The sequence below is a fragment of the Xenopus tropicalis genome, chromosome 5, assembly GCF_000004195.4.
Source record: "Xenopus tropicalis strain Nigerian chromosome 5, UCB_Xtro_10.0, whole genome shotgun sequence".
Lineage (NCBI taxonomy): Eukaryota > Metazoa > Chordata > Amphibia > Anura > Pipidae > Xenopus > Xenopus tropicalis.
In genome coordinates this window covers 44,581,462-44,601,009 of record NC_030681.2, presented here as the reverse complement: position 1 = coordinate 44,601,009, position 19,548 = coordinate 44,581,462, and the positions used below count along the sequence as shown (strand labels likewise).

Below are 19,548 nucleotides of genomic sequence, written 5' to 3'. Positions count from 1 at the left end.
ACGCGTTTCGTCACGCCCCACGTGACTTCCTCAGGGGCCATCATGATAGCCCCTGAGGAAGTCACGTGGGGCGTGACGAAACGCGTTGGGCTGGGCTAAGGTGGTTGGTGGAGTGGTGGGGGACACGGAGAGAGTCAGCGTCGCGAACGGAGTCGACCCGCTCGTGAGGCATGCGGCAGCAACAAGCCGCTTCTAGGTCTGGGGGAGGACTGTTCTTTTAACAGCTTGGGGGTGCAAAGTACAAGAGCGGTTGTCCCGTAATGAAAGGGAACGCTCGGTTACTGCACATACTGTAGCAGGAAGTGGGTAGGTGTGGCTATGGACCCTGCAGTACGGTTGCTGAAAGTTAGCTGGGACCGCACATAACGTGTATTAGAGGCAATAAGCGCAACGGTGCAGGCGGTCAAGGGTGATATATTGAGTTATTGAAAGCAGGCACCCTTGTAAACAACGAATCCGGATATATTGCCATATCCTCCATGTAGTATGCAGCATAACCCAATATAGAAATTATATACAGTGACAGAGTATTCACACGGATTTTGTCCATTTTGGTAATGAGGGTATAGTGTGGTACCCCTAAAAAAATATAGTAGTGTGCTCTGCCTGTCTGTCCCTCTTGATCTAACCTCTCTCCTTCCCCCACTTTTCTCTGCTTTCCACCTTTCTTAAAGGGAACCAGGGTACCTATGTAGGAACGAATTGTGCTTCAATAATTATACGCTATCTATTACCCTGATGACTATTCCCTTTTGTATATACTAATTTTTGATAATGAACTCCTTCCCACTAGGATCCATGGTGGACTAGTGGTTTTTGTACGTATTTTTTGACTTAATTTTAAATATATGAAATAAAAGGTAAATTTTAAGAGTTGGCATAAGCACAAAACAATTCTTTTGTCTGTGATCTTTTATAGTTTTCCCTGTACAGATTCTAAGAAAATGTAGTTGGTTGCCCATACTTGAGCTATGTCTGTGCCTAAATATGACTGTTCATGTTCAGTGAAACCACACCCCTTTCCTTTGATTCACTGGACAACCACCTTTCTATAAGGAAACACTACATGAGGGCCATGGATGGTGATAAGTAGGTTTGGGGCCTGACAGCTGAATACTGTGGTTTTAAAGACATTTTCAGTCTACTTGGATAATATTAAATTCATGCTTCTTCCAAACCAACAGATTTGCATTACCATTGCCTGTTTGAACTAGACGCAGAATCAGGGCCAAGCAAGCTGCAATTGATTTCCTGTGTCACAAAGCACAGCAGCTATTCATCTAGCTGAGGATATGGCACAAATCTGACAAACACTTTTGAAGGTTGTTGCCTGGCACTTGTATTATTGCCAACAAAACCCCACAAAGTTTTCCTGAGCCCTGCTTATAGGACATTTATCTATGTGATGGGAAATGTAACCTCAATGTAGGAAATATAACCTTAATGAAAATATTTCTGAACGACCAAGACATTATAATAATTTTAGAAAACCATATGAAGGATAGTTCTGGCTCCTGCTAACTTTAAAGGGGTAGTTCACATTTAAGTTAACTTTCAGAATGTTATAGAATGGCCAGTTCTAAGCAACTTTTCAATTGGTCTTCCTTATTTATTCGTTGTAGTTTTTGAATTATTTACAGTCTTCTTCCAACTCCTTGCAGCTTTCAAATGGGGGTCAATGACCCCAGCAGCCAGAAAACTATTGTTGTGTGAGGCTAGAGTTTTATTGTTATTGTTACTTTTCATAACTTCAGATTACAAATAATAAAAAATGAAAACCAATTGCAAACTGTCTCAGAATACACTCTCTATATTATACTGAAAGTTTACTCAAAGGTGAGCAACCCCTTTAATAGAGGAAAGAGTACCGAGGAATTTCTTTTATTCTTGTTACTTATCTTGTTATTCAAGATAAGTTGCAATATTTGGAATCTTTTTTGAGTCTATAAATACATCTAGCAAATAAAGCATGTCTTAAAGAAGACAAAACAGAAATAATAAAGCATTGTGTAGTCAGGGTGGGCTGGGCCGGCGGGACACTGGGAAAAAGCATGGTGGACCCTGCTTACCCATACCCCACCTGCAAGAATTGTCACTCCGTGCTGCCCTCGCTCCCCCGAATGTGGCAAAGTATAAGATGCACTTGTGGGGGGGAAGGGGATAGCAGTGGGTGAGTGGGTAAGCCTGCCAGTGGGGGCCCCTGGGGTAGCGACTCCAGTGGGTCTCAAACCCCCCAGTCCGAAACTGTGTGTAGATCACAAGAGTTAGGTCTTGTTTCTAATGTGAGAATATAAGCAGATACAAAGTGCCGGCAGGGGAATTTACTAGAAGTTTCGGCAGATTACAGGAGAGGGGTTATTTGCATGACCAACTTTGGACCATATTATAGAGGGCCCAAAATATGCACTATAGAAATGCCTAGCCCACTCTAACCTGCTTATTTAAGCTGTATATAACAAGACAGAAAGACTAAAGCCAGGCAAGGGCATATTATAAAAAATATAGCAATTTGCTGGTGCTAAACAAATATTGAAAAATTTACATTATTAGTCTTTTTGGGTAGCCACACTGGTTTGATTCCTAGATTCCTGGAGTCTGTAGATTTTTCCAAATGCCAGAGGGATGCCATACAGTTGCTATTTGTTAGGACTGTAGGAGGCTGTATCGGCCTCTGTGTGATTGAAATGCCTATTAAAAGGCACATTTAAAAACTCAGTCCAGACCTGCCCTAGAGTATGCAAACACCAATAAAAAAGGCAACAATTGTTGTAGATTCTTAGGAGCTGACCTTGGTATTACTCAATAGTATGGAAATAATTATATACTGGGATTAAATATCCACAGTAATTGATAGGAGAGTAATTGTAATGTAAAGGTCATTTTGATTTCCATATTTAATGGTTTACTTATTTTCCAAATGACAAAATAAACTAATATGACCATAGAAAGTATATTTAGTTTTAGGCAAGTTGCTTGACAGGATTTGTTTGAGAAATTCTCATACTATATGCATACTATATGTGACAAAAAATGCTTTGAGAAATTGAGTTTAAGATTACAAGTGAGCTTGTGACTAGATTACATGAATATGGCTATTAGTACTCTGGTTCTTTCCCACATTCCAAAAACATACAGGCAGGTTAAATGGATGCTAATAAATTTGGCCTAACCATGTGCAAATGCGGCTTTAGATTGTAAGCTCCACTGGGGACTAATGTGACTGAGGTATTATGTCTGTAAATACTTTAAAAATAACATATTAATTATACTCTTCTGACTAAATCCACAGGACAGCTGTATAGACCAATATTTACAATACTTATATAAATTCATACTCATATGAGCATTAGTGGGTTCCTTGGTATTTACATATAAAATTACACCTAAAAGTTGTTCTAATGTTATTGTAATTTTTCGGTTGAAAGTGTTAAACTACAAAAATAAGGCTTTGTTATGCTACATAAAAACAATACTGAAACAAATTAATTTATAAATCCAATAGAAACAATTGTTCAAGTTCAAAATGCATGTAACTCACCCAGAGTCATAAGTCATATGATAAATTGGCAAGCAGGACTTTAAATTAATTAAAGCTGTTGCCCTGTAAAATAATCAAAGGACCTTAGCAATAGTAACAAGGATGAAAGGTTCCTTCAGGAACAAAGCCAGCGACCCACAAACCTTTAACATCAAAACATTGCACTGAAAAAATATTGCTGGATCAATTGAGGCTGTCACCTTTTTGCTCCCATCTCTGCTGACCTTGTTCCTTGTTAATAACATTTGCACCAGGTACTAGTGGCTTATGATAAGTACAGGACTATGGTTAAACCCATATTAGCTGAAGGGACTTAGTTTAGACTGCAAGCTCTTGTGGGAATCAATTATGTAGTGTCTGACTAAAGATTATGAGAATAAAACAGAAAAAAAAATGTCAACAAAACCCCTAAACCCCCACAGAGGTAAAATAAAGACATCTATTCATACTGAAATCTATCATAAATATATTATCATTTTTTTCATATACTTATCAAACGCCAACAGATTCTGCAGCCAACAAACACGTAGAATGAGCAAAGTTAATTGAATTGTAACCCTGTTTATAACTGTCCTTGGGATGCATGACAATTATTTATGTATGTGAATATTTTTGTGCAAATGGATGCCTTTAGCATTTCAACTACCAAACTAAGAAAGATGATATATAAAAGAGCTGTCATGCACTTTGTAAATAGAGTATTAGGAAGTACTGCATTTTTCCCAGCATACCACAGCAATGGTGTAATAATGCTGCGCCCCATCACAAAAAAATCTACTCGCAGGTAAGAGAGCAGCTGGGAAGGGGGGAGTTTTTACAGTGCCCCCCTACTTCACAGGATCTGTTTCATCTCTGTTGGCTCAGAGCATTAACCTGACAGCAAAGAAAAATATGTTTCATCCTTGTTAGGCTGGTCATTTTCCATACAGTCCAGTGCAAATTTATCTTAATGCTAGTCACACATTACTCAATCTTTAAAACATCAATTATTTGGCAACAGGAAAAAAAGTTATCAATCCTACCCTTCAGCTCATCGCCCACAGAAAACATTTTGGAAAAACCATGCAACTAATGCCACTCTGCATGTGGTAGAAGTTCCAGAGTTCCCTCAGTGGGTTGGCAAAGGAATTACATGCAAATGGCACTTTAATGGTGAGTGTATTGCATTAATTTGAACACCCTGTGCACAATTTCAGTGGGTGCAACTCTGCACACAACAACAATTACGGGGCAGTTTTTGGGGAAAATGCTGCATTGTGTGTAAAACCATGGAGATTTGTATTAAGAAATTGCACTCTGTATAATGATCTGCTTTTTCAAATGAAGCTTGTGGTCTTTACCTACACTAGTTGGTGGAGACCTGCACATACCTGCCAATGTAAATAATATAGTGAATAATGTACTCTTTGTTATAAAATATATGGAAATTATAAGTTACCAAGGAGTTCCTTGACCATATAAAGACAACTCAAAAATGACTACTAATATCCTCATAATTTACAACAGGGGCTACATTATTTATTATAATACACAAGTATCAGTGTTTCAAATTACAAATGAAAAGACTAAGCTCTGACTGCAACTGCTAACACCACTGAGCACCATTTATAAGGATTTAATTAACAAAATATTTATGGCTTCTCTGCAGTATTTTCTCTGCTGGAGATAATCCAATATGTCCATATAGGGGCCCACATATAGACTAATGCTGTGTCATGGAAGAGCTTTAGATTAAAAACTGAAATTGCAGTGGTTTCATGAAAACATTTACAGATGGCTAAATGCAGAGTTTCATCAGGAACCCTGCCGAATCTGGCCAAAATATTTTGCTCATCATTTGCCATTATAAATGAAAAGTTAGACAAAAAGCACAAACTATGGTGTAAAATAGCACAGAATATCAATATACAACTCACTAAAATATTATTCTGAATAAGATAAGTTTCTCCTCTATGATACCTACCTTCAAACGATAAAAATATTTACTGCAGGAAAAAATATTTTGGATCTATTATAATGTAAAAAATGATCTCTTTGTATTAACACCTCAATACACAGGGCAACTAATATAAGGCAAATACCTAGGCCTGGCAGATTTTATGTACTGCAGATCCAACCTTGGCCAAAAGTGTCATTGCCTTTGTAGTGTGCATGATATATATCTCTCAAATTCCATCTGAATGGGTTATAAAATAAAACATTTTCACATTCAGATGAATTGTGGGCAAGAGATTAAAAAGAAACCTTTAGTTGTGAACCGTATAAGTATTTAATTTCATGTTCCTATTTGGTTTTACATAAAGTAACATAAGGTTTGGAATCCTTTCATGTCTTCATGTACTTCAAAAATTGCATTGTTTCAATTTTTATGTTAAAAGCAGACTTTCTGTTTAACAAGTTGCTTGTTATTGATATCCCAAGCGTGACTAACAACCTGAAAACCTGCCCAAAACCAAGCAATTACACTTCACCCAACAAGATTGTCTGAGCAAACATCCCACTCAGTCTTCGAGAGGCATTTTGCTCTCAAAGCACCATTGCAATCAAGAACAATCTCCATAATTCATAACTTGCTTTCTCTCAAGCAAACAGAAATGAAGAAGAGCCTTTAGTAATCATCCTTTGCCATGGATCCCTTTATCGACATTTGCTGCTGATTAGTAAGAGCCAGGCTGGGAGTCAGTCACCAAATTCAAATTGCTACACAAGCAGTAAATAATTGTAGCCAAGACCTCTGATATGCATACCCACATTTCAGAGTATACAGGCAATAGCTAGGAAGTTAAGTTCCTTGGATCCGGAAATAGTCCGACAGATGGTAGCATTCATTCAGAATGGGAGCTGGACAGCCTCACATGTTGTGTAGGATATTTCCAGCTAATTGTGTCCCTAACCAAAATAGCCTAATATCTTACCCCCACGCCTCGTACAGTAAAAAAAATTGATGTAATATGTGAGATGATTGAATAGGATTAGCACTTTGTATTCCTGTGAATAAAACTCCTACATGTTTCTGCAACCGTTTTTTGTTTAAATGAACAGAACAGGACTTTTATACTATTGAATAATGTACATAGTCATAATGTTGTATATTGTTGTAATTGTACTCATTTTTTTCTTCATTTTAAAAGCTTAATCTGCAGATCCAGAAACTACAGCTGTGCAGCTGTAAATATTGTATTGTAAATAAAGGCTTAAAAGAAGTAGCTAGTCTTAAAGTTTATTGTAGATATTAATGTTGTGCATACACACTGCAGCATCACTGATTTGGTGCATATGCATATCAACCAATCTTAGGTGTTGACTGATGATTAGTTTGGCAAACTAGTTATTGGCAGCCTCCACTTCCTGCCTTTGACCCCTGATGTAATCTGTTGGATCGGTAAAGTTTGCCCATTCATGTGTGAAGCCATATTGCACTTATATCCAGCAATATCTGTAGAGCAGGCCTGTCAAATTAAATCATTATTTCAATGAAGACTGCATTCATTTTACAGTCACACTTCCCTAGGGTGAAGAAATTTGATATTTTTAAGGCATAACATGCTACTTTTAATCTTTTCATTAGTATTTTTATAGGCTATAGGTATTCCTATAAAATAATTTTAAATTTTTATCTACCTTAAATATAAATCATAACCAATAACTCAGCTGATGATTAGGTAACAGATAAACAGATAAGACAGAAGGACCAGAGGCTGCATTTAAGAAACTAGGGGAGAGTAACCTTCCTGTGGCCCCTGTAAACAAGTTGACTGTAGAGCGCTCCCTTGTCTACTCTTGGAGAATGTAAGTTCAGCAACAGTTGGAGAAAAACTATTTTTGCAGACACCTGCCCAATGGTGTATTACTGGTCTTGTTATGTAGGCCTCTTTCCCAGTCATATGCATTCACCATCCATCACTGTTGGTATGTAGTAGAAGCAACATAAACGAGAGCTCCAGTTTAAGAGTCTGGATGAGGCAATTTAAGCAAATGAGGGTGCAGAACGTAGAGATTGCAAGGAATTTTTCTAGCATGCCTTCTGAGCGGTATCAGATGTCAGTTTCAGTTTGCTGAGGAGGACCACAGTTGCAGTGAACTCTAGGCTAAAGTTACCTTCCCTTGAGGGATATAGATATTCTAAACATTGGGGCATTTATCTGTTGATTTTCTTTATATGGGTGATTTGGTAGCTTCAATTTATACACTTCTAGTGTAAAGTACTGCACATAGTATAAAGAAATCGATATTTTCTATAAACAAATATGCAGGGGCACATTTTATCTTACAAATCTCTACAGCCTTTAGTTATAACTACATAAACAGCAGCAGATTGATAAGTCAATTCAGCAACTGCCTTCATTAAAGTAATATATGCCAAAACACCCATAGTCAGCCTTTTAATACAACCCCTTAAATTCACCCATAAGAGTCATATAAATATTGGGAAACACACCTATCTACAAGGAAAGAATTTTAATCAATGATAGTTACTTTAATAGCCTAAAGAAATATCGTTTTTGGGCCATTATTATTGTTTATTTATATAGCCAACATGTTTAAAGAGCTTTACATCATTCACATAGGACCCTGACCTAAACTCAGGATCAGAGAGATGTGGCATTGAGCATTGCACTCGTGGAATACTAGGCAAATTGAGGGCAAATATTTTTAAAGAAATTAATTTAAAAAGTTTATTAAAAAGGTAGAGATATCAAAGTCTTAAATATATGAAGAGGTAATGAGTGAGGTGTTGAGGTCTTCACACCCCTGCAAAGATGGGATGTATGACCCTAGAAGCTCTATGAGTGGGAAGGGAAGGCCAAACAGTTGTCAGTACATAACACGATGAAAGAGTGGATCAGAATTTTAATGGCACCATTTGTTTTGAAGTTTCATTTAAGGTACTGCTGGGACATCCAAGTAGAAGTGACTGATAAATAAGAAGAGACCTGAATTGAAAAATGTATATGTTTTATCAACATAGTGGAAAATATGAATTTATCATCTGGCAAAGGGAGGAAGTATAGAGAGAGAATAAAAAGAAACCTACCTCCTGGGTAACCCCAAGAGAGTAAGGTGAGGGAGAAGATAATTATATTGTAGGAGACCCTGAAAGAACAATCGGACAGATAACAGGAAAACCAGTACAGGGCAGTGTCATAAACACCAAGCAAATGGAGGAACTGGAGGAGGAGAAGGAGATCAATGATGTCAAAAGCTGCTGAAAGATCTAGAAGTATTAAGGTGACCATTCACGAGCCGATTTTAGCTGTCAATTCGGCAGCTTATCTGCCGGTGTATGGGCACCAACGAGGGGCCTCCCCGATCAACATCTGGCCTGAAATCATCCAGATCTCGCTCGGACAGGTTTGATTTTTGCATAAGATAAGGGACCACATTGGCTCGTTGATGCAGTCCCTGAACCGAAGGTGCCTGCCCCTGCCATCTTAATTAGCTCATCACTAGTTATTGATGGGCGAAGATCAGAGAAAGACAGATAAAAACAGTGATAGCAAAAAAATGCATTTCAAAGTTGCCATTTGACTGCAAGGTATCTTTAGAGCAGGGATCCCCAACCAGTGGCTCGTGAGCAACATGTTGCTCCCCAACCCCTTGGATGTTGCTCTCAGTGCCCCCAAACCAGGTAGTTATTTTTTAATTCCTGATTTGGGGGCAAGTTTTGGTTGAATAAAAACAAGATTTCCTACCAAATAAAGCCCCCTGTAAGCTGATAGTGTGCATAGAGTCTGCCTAATAGCCAATCACAGCCCTTATTTGGCACCTCCATGAACTTTTATGATGCTTGTGTTGCTCTCCAAGTCTTTTTACATTTGACTGTGGCTCATGAGTAAGAAAGGTTGGGGATCCCTGCTTTAGAGTATAAGTTTTTTAGATGTTTGGGATCTAAAGTCCTTAATTTATAATGTTTGAGAGACATAAAACAATGTTAACATCATAACTATAACATCCCTTCTAATATTCTAAGAATACCAGAGAAGCACACTATCATTTATCCCAACTCTTACCCCTACATTGAGTTCACGCTGGGCCCTACTAAAGGACCAGCCCCCCAGATTTGGAGGGTCATAAGATTGTCTAGCTTCCTTTACTTATCTCATATGTCGAGTTATTCAGTAGCTGTCATCATTACTTTTAACTTTTATACATACAGTAGGAATGACTGTTCAGCTTTTTGCCCAGTGCTCTCTCCTTCTTTTTCTGCCAAAATGAAGTGAAATACTGGCATTGGTAAGAAAGAATGATTAGCAACTGAGCTGACATACGTCCCTTTTTAAAAGCAGTCCACAGTAAGACTGACCACATACAATAAACAACCCAACCATCTTTGGCACCAGTAGGCAAAGAAATTAGATAAGTTAGTTAGAGCTGTAATGTGGGAGTGGCTCATTAACATGTTGGATAGACACAGGGTGTGTTTTATTATACAGGACTTATATACCATTTTAATAATCAAATCATGCAAGTCAGTTGTTTTGATTGCTATGTGGAAATGTGGGTCCCTGCAGTTCAGAGTCAGCAGATGACCCCAATCCTGCTAATACATTTATGGTTGTGGAGATCAATGTTGGTTGCACGAGAGGTTATTTGATCCAACTGGTTTTATATACAAGAACTTCAGTTCTATACAATAATGTCATAGGACTAAGAAGTAAAGTTAATACATTATTAATTATATGCAAAGGTTAAAAAAGGCATTCTATAATTACACTACATTAAACTGATACAAAATGGAGCCTCTTTTTTACTGTGCTGATATTGATATTTTATTGTATTTTACATACCTTCCATTATGTGTAATGGAGCAATATAAAACCGCACTAGTCTGTTAACTGATGGCTGATCATGTCATATTTACAATCAGTGTCTGTTCTGGCAGGGTAATTGTTCTATATTTATTTTTAGTAAATCATACAATAAAGTTTTGTAGAGGGATTAGGTAATGCTTTGGAAAATCACTCATTCATGCAATGAAAAGTACATAAGAGATCTATAAGGCTATTTATTAGAACTAAGTGACTCTCACATGTGAATATCATTAAAACGCTTGTTCTTTAAGAGAAAATATACCTTATTTGTATGTTTGGTTTATATTTTTTCTTTTGTAACCTGTAAAAATGAAGGAATAGGTAAGCGTGCTCATAGAATACTCATGGTCTGTATATATTAGAGATAGCAGCCATATTGCTTGGATGGGCAAAGCTTGGCCTTATATAACAGTTGCAATAGGGATTTTTTATTATTATGAATAGTGCTTCTAATATGCAGCTTATGTGCAAGAAATCTGCCAAGGTATGCACTCAAATGCATTTAATATTCTATGTACACAGCAAGCTATATTAATAATAAAAGGTCTTTTTCTACAGTCTGGTTCCTAAGTCAGTGCAAGTATGATCTGAAAGGACTGTAAACTGAAATATGAACTAGTCAAGATAAGCTTTTCCCATTTTGGTACCACTAGCTTAACATTATGTGCTTGCACAGGGAGCAAAGGTAAGACTTTACATAACTAGTATCAGGTGAAGTCAAACTGATGTGATTCATGTACAGAAATGACACCATGTAAAGAGGCATGGTGATTAACTGGACCATCATGTGCCATGGTGCAGTCAAAACCCCATTTCAGTAACATACAGCTCTGCCCATAAAATGTTCAGGGCATTTTTTTCAGTGAATTTCATTTTACTCAGCATAATAAATAGATAAATAGATCCCTTAGAAACTTGAATGCCTCCACCTTGGATACAAGAAACCACCATGTCATGATCTCATGTTATTAGGGGCATTGCAGAAGAAAATGATCAGACATGGCAACGATGAGGCTAGATATGAGCTGGAACTAATTCCTTTCTTTATAGCATGTACACCATGAAAATAATATCTAGCACTGGCATTTCCTGTTCTAAGAACAAAAAAGCAATAGACATTTAGTATCCATTTAAATTTGGACCTTAAAATGGACTATGCCCGTTCCTTTCTTGAAAACTGTATTCTGCCACTACTCGATAGCAACAAGCAGGAAAACATAATAATGGAGGATAGAATCAAACAGTTTGCTTGGACAAGATGCAGTTCGCTTGGACACGGTCATACTCAGCACAAGAAAATCCTGAATGTAGGAAGCATGCTGCAGTACTACTGGTCCTTTTACTGTATGTTCTCAACAGAAATTAAGAATTACTTACTGCATGCATGACATTTTATTAATTTTAAGGCATAGCTTTATATCTCTACTTTGCTAAATTTAGTGGGTGTAGGTGGCAAAACAAGTGTTTTGAACACTTTTGCTTTGAAGGAATGGCATCAGACTTGAGCAATCTAACTGGTCAACCGGGCTGATGGTCAGTTGTCATTAGGCACCCGGGAGCAAGGTGGTCATGTGCTTCCACCAGGTTCGGACTGGGGGGGCGAAGGGCCCACCGGGACTCTTGTCCCAGGGGCCCTGCAGGTGCCCCCAGCCAGGCGCGTCCCCTAACCCCCCCCGCATGGGCCCCCCTAACCCCCCTCGCAGGGCGGGGGAGTGACGCATGGGTCGGGTCTGGGCCGCCAGGGCCCACCGGGATTTTTACCGGTTTCCCGGCGGCCCAGTCCGACCCTGGCTTCCACAGTGATTTCCCATTTTGCACTGTAAATTATGTCACACTCATATTCATAGAGGCTCTTTAGCCCAAAAGAACAACAACTACATTGGAGGAATAAAGCTATGCATTTGTATATACAGTATTAAGATGTATGTCAGAAAATTCATCAAGTCATCACAAACACAGTATATTTATTTAGAAATACTTCTAATCCCTCTTTGTAGGGCAGGTACATAGATGAAAATGAATAATCGAGAACTAAACTGAAAACAATGACATCAGAATTGAATGCCTGGGGTTTGTGCATACACCACATCAGGTAAACAAACACACTATAAGTAAATAATACTTCAAAATGTGTTTTTTTACAAAATGTTAGAGAACATAACTAAAATACCAGCAGATATTAAGAACTGTAATTCTGGTGTCACATTCCAGTGTGAGCTTGCAACAGTAATGGAGCACTTGATATATTTAACGAGCCATGATATAAGTGATACTATACAACATATAAGCAGCGATAATATATATGAACATTACCAACCTGAGATGCCTGTTTATCTATACAGATGCAGTTGCAGTTCACTGGAAATTGTACCAACTACAATGAATACTACAATGAATACTACAATGAATACTAAAGTGCATATTATTACTTAATTTTCTGTAAACATACTGACATCTTAGATAGATAGATAGATAGATAGATGATAGAATGAAAACATCTTATAAACAAAGAGCCCCTGCCCAGGCCTCCCCTTCCCAACCACACAAACCATACACCCCCAAACAGTGCTGCTCTTCTGTAACTAAGCAGAAAAGGATGAGCTGCATTGTAAGGTTAGCAGCCACCATGTCTGGCCACATTGGTTCCTGTACCTGACTCTTTGACTCCCAGACATGGAGGCCACCAACCCGACAGCTTTAACTTATCTGGTCAGGTACAGGGGAGCAAGGCTGTTCAGGGGAGTCTGGTTGGTCCATTTGGGGAAGGGATTTGTGCAGAGCCCCTATTCTTACAAAAAAAGGTTTAATTCATTAGCAAGCTTGCATTGGATTTGGTTCCTTCTTTCCACCAAATATATGAAGACTGGGATATACTAAGCATATATAGTAAAGTCAAGTTCCATCACTAACTGAAGCTTTCCAGGATTTACATATTGAAAGGAAGCAGTTGTTTTGTGTTGAAGTTATTACCGCTATTACTTACTGGGCTTGTCAAAAAAAACATCGACACCAAACATGTTCATTGAGCATGTTCTTACTATCTCATTATTTTACAATACAGATTTGTCTTTCACACACAAGCACATTCAAGGGAATACATATCAATTCATAATCTTTACATAGAGCTGGTGCAATAACATTCATTAACCATCTCACCTAATCTTTCAGAGGAGATTTGGATTACAGCATAAGTCTGGGTTGTTCCCTGCCAACAAGATAACACACCGAAACTGGACCAATTACAGATTTCTATCGATACAGGAATAAAACACACACGCTTGCTTAAGGGCTTGTTCAGGAAATAAATAAATATTATATATACTCCTAATAAAGATAATTGGCTGGAAAATATAATGTGAAACTGTGCAAACATAATGAACCAGTAACAGATACAGATTACTATTAACTCCTGTGTTGTTTTGTCTGCTTTGTAAAGAAGTCAGCTGGCAGTGAATGGCATAGAAGTATGTAACAAAGAATATTAACAACAAGAATATTCTCAAGAGAAAAATGCAGCTAACACCAATAGGGCACCAGATTTGCCATTTTACATAGGACACTCCATTCATGCTGAATGTGCAGATTGGCTAAATGACTTTGTAGTGTGCGCACTATACTGCAGTGAAGCAAGACAAGACCTGTCAGCTCACAGAAGTGAACGGATCACCCACTTTAGACCAAACTCAAAGGAATAACAATGCTAGCAAGTGAATGATGGTTTAAATGATTTTTTTTGTTAGGGATGAGAAAGGGCATCCCTACTGTCTCAATACTCTGCCCCATTGATGGAATCTATTAATTGATTCTTTGCACTCATTCTTCCTTTTCTTTAGATTGGAAGCCCATAAGAACAGGATCCTATCTTCCATTTGTTACAATGAAAACATTTAAGTCATTTTTATATTCAACATCATTAAAAATATTACTGCACTCTTGTGAAGCCTGAGCTCAGAGTTTTCTCTTATTGCATGTACTCTTGCCTGGAGCTGAATTGCTCTATGAACCTGCTCTGAGACTGGAATTTCAATTAGATATCCCCTTACATAACTGCGTTATTAAAAGTAGCCAAAATGGGATTTACCTTTTCCAGTTCAACGCTTCCTCCATATGATCCACTCTTTGAGCGCAACCCCATACGGGAAAAGACACAATGCTGCAGAGTAAGGCAGGTTTCCCTTGCTTATAGAATTCAGTCCAGCAAGAATGAAAAGAGCTTATTTTCGGAAGTCTGTTCCAAATCAGTCCGGGGTCTCCTATTACTAGTCTACATCCAGTCAATGCTTTTCAACACTGCAAAGAGTGCAAATACAGTCTAACGTGCAGTCACTGCCTTGTGTCCCTCCTCTAGCCCTACCCTCTCCTTCTGCTGCAGCTGATCCACCGTGAGACCTACCCCTCCTTTTCCTTCCCCTCCACTCCCCAGCTAAGGGTTGAGTCTGTAGGATATGACTCTGGACTAATGCCAATTTCAAGCAGTCAAATTATTTCTCCAGACCTTGAAAAGTCAACCACCGTTTTGAAGTATTTCCAGCCTTTTTGAACTGCTTTTACTTTAACCCCGTCCACATTGTCTGCAACAGACTTTTGTTGACTCATCTGCAGCCAATATTATGTTTAAGATGCCTGCTAAATTATTGTTATTAATAACATGTATTTAAGTACCAACATATTCTGCAGTGCTGTGCAATAGAGGGTTGTATACATCAAACAGACAATAGTGATCAATACTGAAGGCGAGAAGGCCTGCTCAACAATGCTAATAGTTTAAAAGGAGAAGACTGTCTATAACTGTACTACAGTGTAACTATAGAGAAAGACAGTCCCGGTTTTGGTAGCGCGTCCCGCTGTCCCAGATAGTTCCATGAATGTCCAGCATTTCCGTAATGCGGGACATTCATGGAACTATCCCTGACAGCGGGATGCGCTGGCTGTAATCAGGCGTTCGGTTCCTCTTCTTCAGCGTCTCCTCTATATGCAGCTCCTTGTTCGGCGGAGCCAGGCCCTTTTATAAGGTTGCGCCTGTGCGTATTGACGTCACACGCACGCACGGGCGCAACCTTATAAAAGGGCCTGGCTCCGCCGAACAAGGAGCCGCATATAGAGGAGACGCTGAAGAAGAAGCTTCAGCAGCAGAATGTATGGAGGCACTGTGTGGGGGGGTGCTAATGTGTATGGGGGGCACTGTGTGGGGGGCACCTGTGTATGGGGGGGCTACTCTGTATGGGGGGCACCTGTGTATGGGGGGGGCTACTCTGTATGGGGGGCACCTGTGTATGGGGGGGGCTACTCTGTATGGGGGGGCACCTGTGTATGGGGGGCTACTCTGTATGGGGGGCACCTGTGTATGGGGGGGCACCTGTGTATGGGGGGGCTACTCTGTATGGGGGGCACCTGTGTATGGGGGGGCTAATGTGTTGGGGGGCACCTGTGTATGGGGGGGCAAAACTGGTACATAGTTATAACTCACTTATAACTGACTGCCTTCTCTCTATATTTGTATTTTATATGTAGGAGTTGCTATATTGTTTTCCTTAGGTAGTACAGTATGAGGGTATAGCACATTTGCGTCTGATCCCGCCATTTCATCTATATAAAAGGAGTATTTTTTTAAAAAATGGGGTGTGGTAATCGGGGCATGGCCACAAAAGTGGGCGTGGTCAAAAAATTGTCGCGCTGCGCGCACCAAATCTTTTTGTCCCTCTTTTCATTTTTCAAATGTTGGGAGGTATGCCATGGTCACAGGAGGGCTTAATATATAGGGGCCCAGATTACAGGGTCTGCTACCTCTATCATTGTAGAATCAATAGTACCCAGCTGCAGGGCTGGAACTAGGGGTAGGCACAAAAGGCACATGCCTAGGGCACAAAGGCCTGCATTCCCCTAGCTCAGGGTCCTGGAAAAGAGCAGGATGCACCTTCACCAATTACACCGCTCCCACCCTTCTCTGCTTGTCACTCTCAAATGTGCATGCCACTGTACATGTGTGTGGGGGGGGTGGGTATTATTGGCAAGTTGCCTAGGGTGCATCTCCTGCTGGACCCGGTGGTACCCAGCTGCCTGACTACTCACCTTTCCTGATCCCCAGCTTTTCTCCTACCTAAAAGCGAACGGGCTGCTGCTGCGTAAACTGGTGGGGAGGGGGGAAGCCAGCGGAGTAAGTGGCTGGGTATGGGGGCAGGTTGCTGTGTGCGCCAGCCCCCTCCTCATATTCTGTTACTATACACTCGATATTAATGCTTATATACACATACATACATAAATATATATATATATATATATGGAGAGAGAGAGTCCTAACTGTAATATAACTGAATATTTTTAGTAACATTTGTAGTTCTGTTTTAGATGGTAGATAGGGTTGCCACCAGTTCGATTTTTACCCAAACAGCCAGGTTTTTAAAAGGGCTGTTCAAGTGAAAACTGCCTGTCTGGATTTTCAAATTAGGAAGTCCAGACAGGATTCTGAAGAGAGTGATGCAGCAATCAGCCAGTCACATATTGGTGCTTCATAATGTTCCCTCTAATTTATTTTTGGCTGTGTGCTCAAAAAATTATTTTGTGTGCAAATTTAAAAACAAAATTAACAAATTCCATAATTTATTGTGTGCACTGGTCTCAAAATTTGTGTGCACGTGCCCAAAACCACAGCTTAGAGGGAACAGTGCCAGACGCTCCTACTAAACTGCACCACACTGTTCCAGGTGTCATTCCCACCACCACCAAAAGGTGGCAACCCTAGTGGTGGATCTGGCATATGATTTATTTTTTTGCCATAATTCACCAGTATTTATCAGTAGTTATGATATACAGTAGAATGGCGTGATCTGATCAGATAAGAGGTATATGATTTTGGGGTAAAGAGGCGGCAAACTAAAGCTCCAGCACAGTGCAATGAAGTTCAGCAATACTATGCAATTTGATATGATATACTGTGCAATTTGATTGGTCAGATTGAAAGTGTGTGATTTTGGGGAATATATATGAAAGTACCTAGTAACCCTAGTTACATGTTTTGTTGAATTTGGCTGTACCTTATTCAATGCTGAAATCTAATCGAATAGAATAATGGGCCATTGTGACTTGGAGGACTGAAGTTGTATGCAGAAAATTATTTATTGGCCTTCTACCTGTGCGGGCAAATCCAAGATGAAGTTTTGTTCCATTCTGTGTCCAAATAAATGAATTGTGGCAACATGAAATAACAGATAATGTTATAATAAATATATGTATATAATATGTATATAAGCTTTATGTGTTCAGAGACACAGTATGATTGCATGTCACATAACTTCTCAGGAGCCTTCCACTTCTTCATGAGCATGTCAACAGGTACTTTCTAATGAGAGAGAACTAGTAAAGCTTCCCTATGGCTGGTCATGTATATTATAAATACAATTAGAACTACAACTGCAAAGGCAACAACAATCCACCCAGTTAAATAATCACAAGAAGTAATCACAATATGACTACTAACCCAGTTAAATGCGTGTATTTGTTAAATTCCAAACCTGAACTGGGTGGAACTGGTAATTCTACCATATACCATGGCTTCAGATGCAAGTACTATAAAGCGTGCCCCTTATTGCTCATTCTAAAAGCATTTGCACCTGTTTTCTGCCTGTTCTCTGCACCTAGCACCAGATTTAAAATCCAGGCTCTCCTAACCAGCCTGGAAAAGCAGAATTAGTAGCTAGTGCTAAGGTTTTTGTGGAAATTACTATTTGAGCAGTATGACATGCAACTTTTAAAGACACACTCCTATTGTAAGCTCTTATGGGCAGGTCACCTCTTGTATAGGTTATTGGTTGCTTTGTATGTATGTAACCTGAGAATTTTCAATTAGTTGAAATCATTGCAATTATGTTTGTGATTCCCAGGTAATTGATAACGATACAACAAAATGTGCCACCTCACACTGGGAAGTGTTGCACTTGAAACTAATGATCTAAGCAGGAACATGGTTGAAGTGTTGCAAGAAAACATTTAGGTGGCTAGGTAGATTTATCATCTGGCATATGGGCTTGGAACCAGTTTAGGGATGGGGTGTTCAGATTTCCTCTTAGGCAGTGTCAGACTGGGATGCCACCTTATTTTATTGTCTTTTCCTCACACATCTAATCTTCAGGCCATAGCCTCCCATTTGCTCTCATGCAGAAAAGAGGAATGACCAAGATATAAACATAAAAGGCTCAATGGAAAAGGATGGCCCACTAACACCTGGGCCCACTGAGATTTTTCCTGTTAGGCCAGTCTGACACTGAGTTTAGGTATCCATGAAGGAAACCAAAGGAACCTGCATGTCGTGTTTGTTGGTGCCCAGCCTAGTAAACATGTAAAAACAGCCAGGACATGAGTGGGAATGTTTAAATAGGGTGGAACCTATGCCCTTGATCAAGACATATAGTTAAAAACAGACTCAGCTATATAAAAGCAAGTGTCAGTGAGATGTGTGTCAATATTACCTATTCTCACTTGCCCACCTGAAAAATAAAATAATTGAATCATGTGTTTGTTTCTATATTAAAATGGTCTGCATATTAGCTAGTTACTCTGTGGTGGAGAAAACTGTTAGCTGAAAGTTGCACAAGTGATGTCCAACTTATTACATGTAGTGGGTCAATAATATGTCATACAGCATGTTGGAGGGCCGAATTGAATTAAAATGATCATGTCATATAGTGAAGTCCATGGATCCTCTGAGGAGCCTGGGGGCCATAAAAATTCTTTGTGGGGCCACATCTGGCCTGAGGGTCTCCATTTTGACAACCCCGATACAGCGCATATATGTGGTGCTTCTGCTGAGAAGGAATGAGCAACTTACGATGCCTGTGATGGCTAAAAAAAAAAAATAATAGAAAGGTTTCTCAGCAATCGTCATGAAATATTGAAATATTTGGCCATGAATGCACACTTAATTATGCAATTTAGGGAGCACTTGCAATAAAATGCAGCATAGACACAAGCCCCTGGTGAATCACAAATGGAATGGATAGTTTAGTCCATACATGTTTCTTGTGTACATTTTAAATACCCCATGCTTAAATAAGCTATTATGCTTGTCAATGGACACAAAATCCTAAAATCACTAGGAATGGGACAAGATTGTATCAAATTTCCCTGAGAGAGTGGTATTGAGCAATAATGAAGATGAACATTCTTTAGAAAGGGGTAGGATAGGAAATTTTTATAGAATTGTTT

At 39.2% G+C, this 19,548-nt stretch overlaps 1 protein-coding gene across 2 annotated transcripts in view; it reads right to left on the bottom strand.

The window, feature by feature from the left end:
* plekhg1 (pleckstrin homology and RhoGEF domain containing G1) overlaps positions 1-14,662 on the bottom strand; it is a 127,189-nt gene extending 112,527 nt beyond the window's left edge. Inside the window, exon 1 of one of the 2 annotated variants that reach the window (XM_018094254.2) lies at positions 14,432-14,662. The gene's annotated coding sequence lies outside the window, so the exon portion shown is untranslated. The remainder of the gene's footprint in view (positions 1-14,431) is intronic. The other variant, XM_018094253.2, reaches the window with a different exon arrangement.
* Between the last annotated feature and the right edge of the window lie 4,886 nt (positions 14,663-19,548).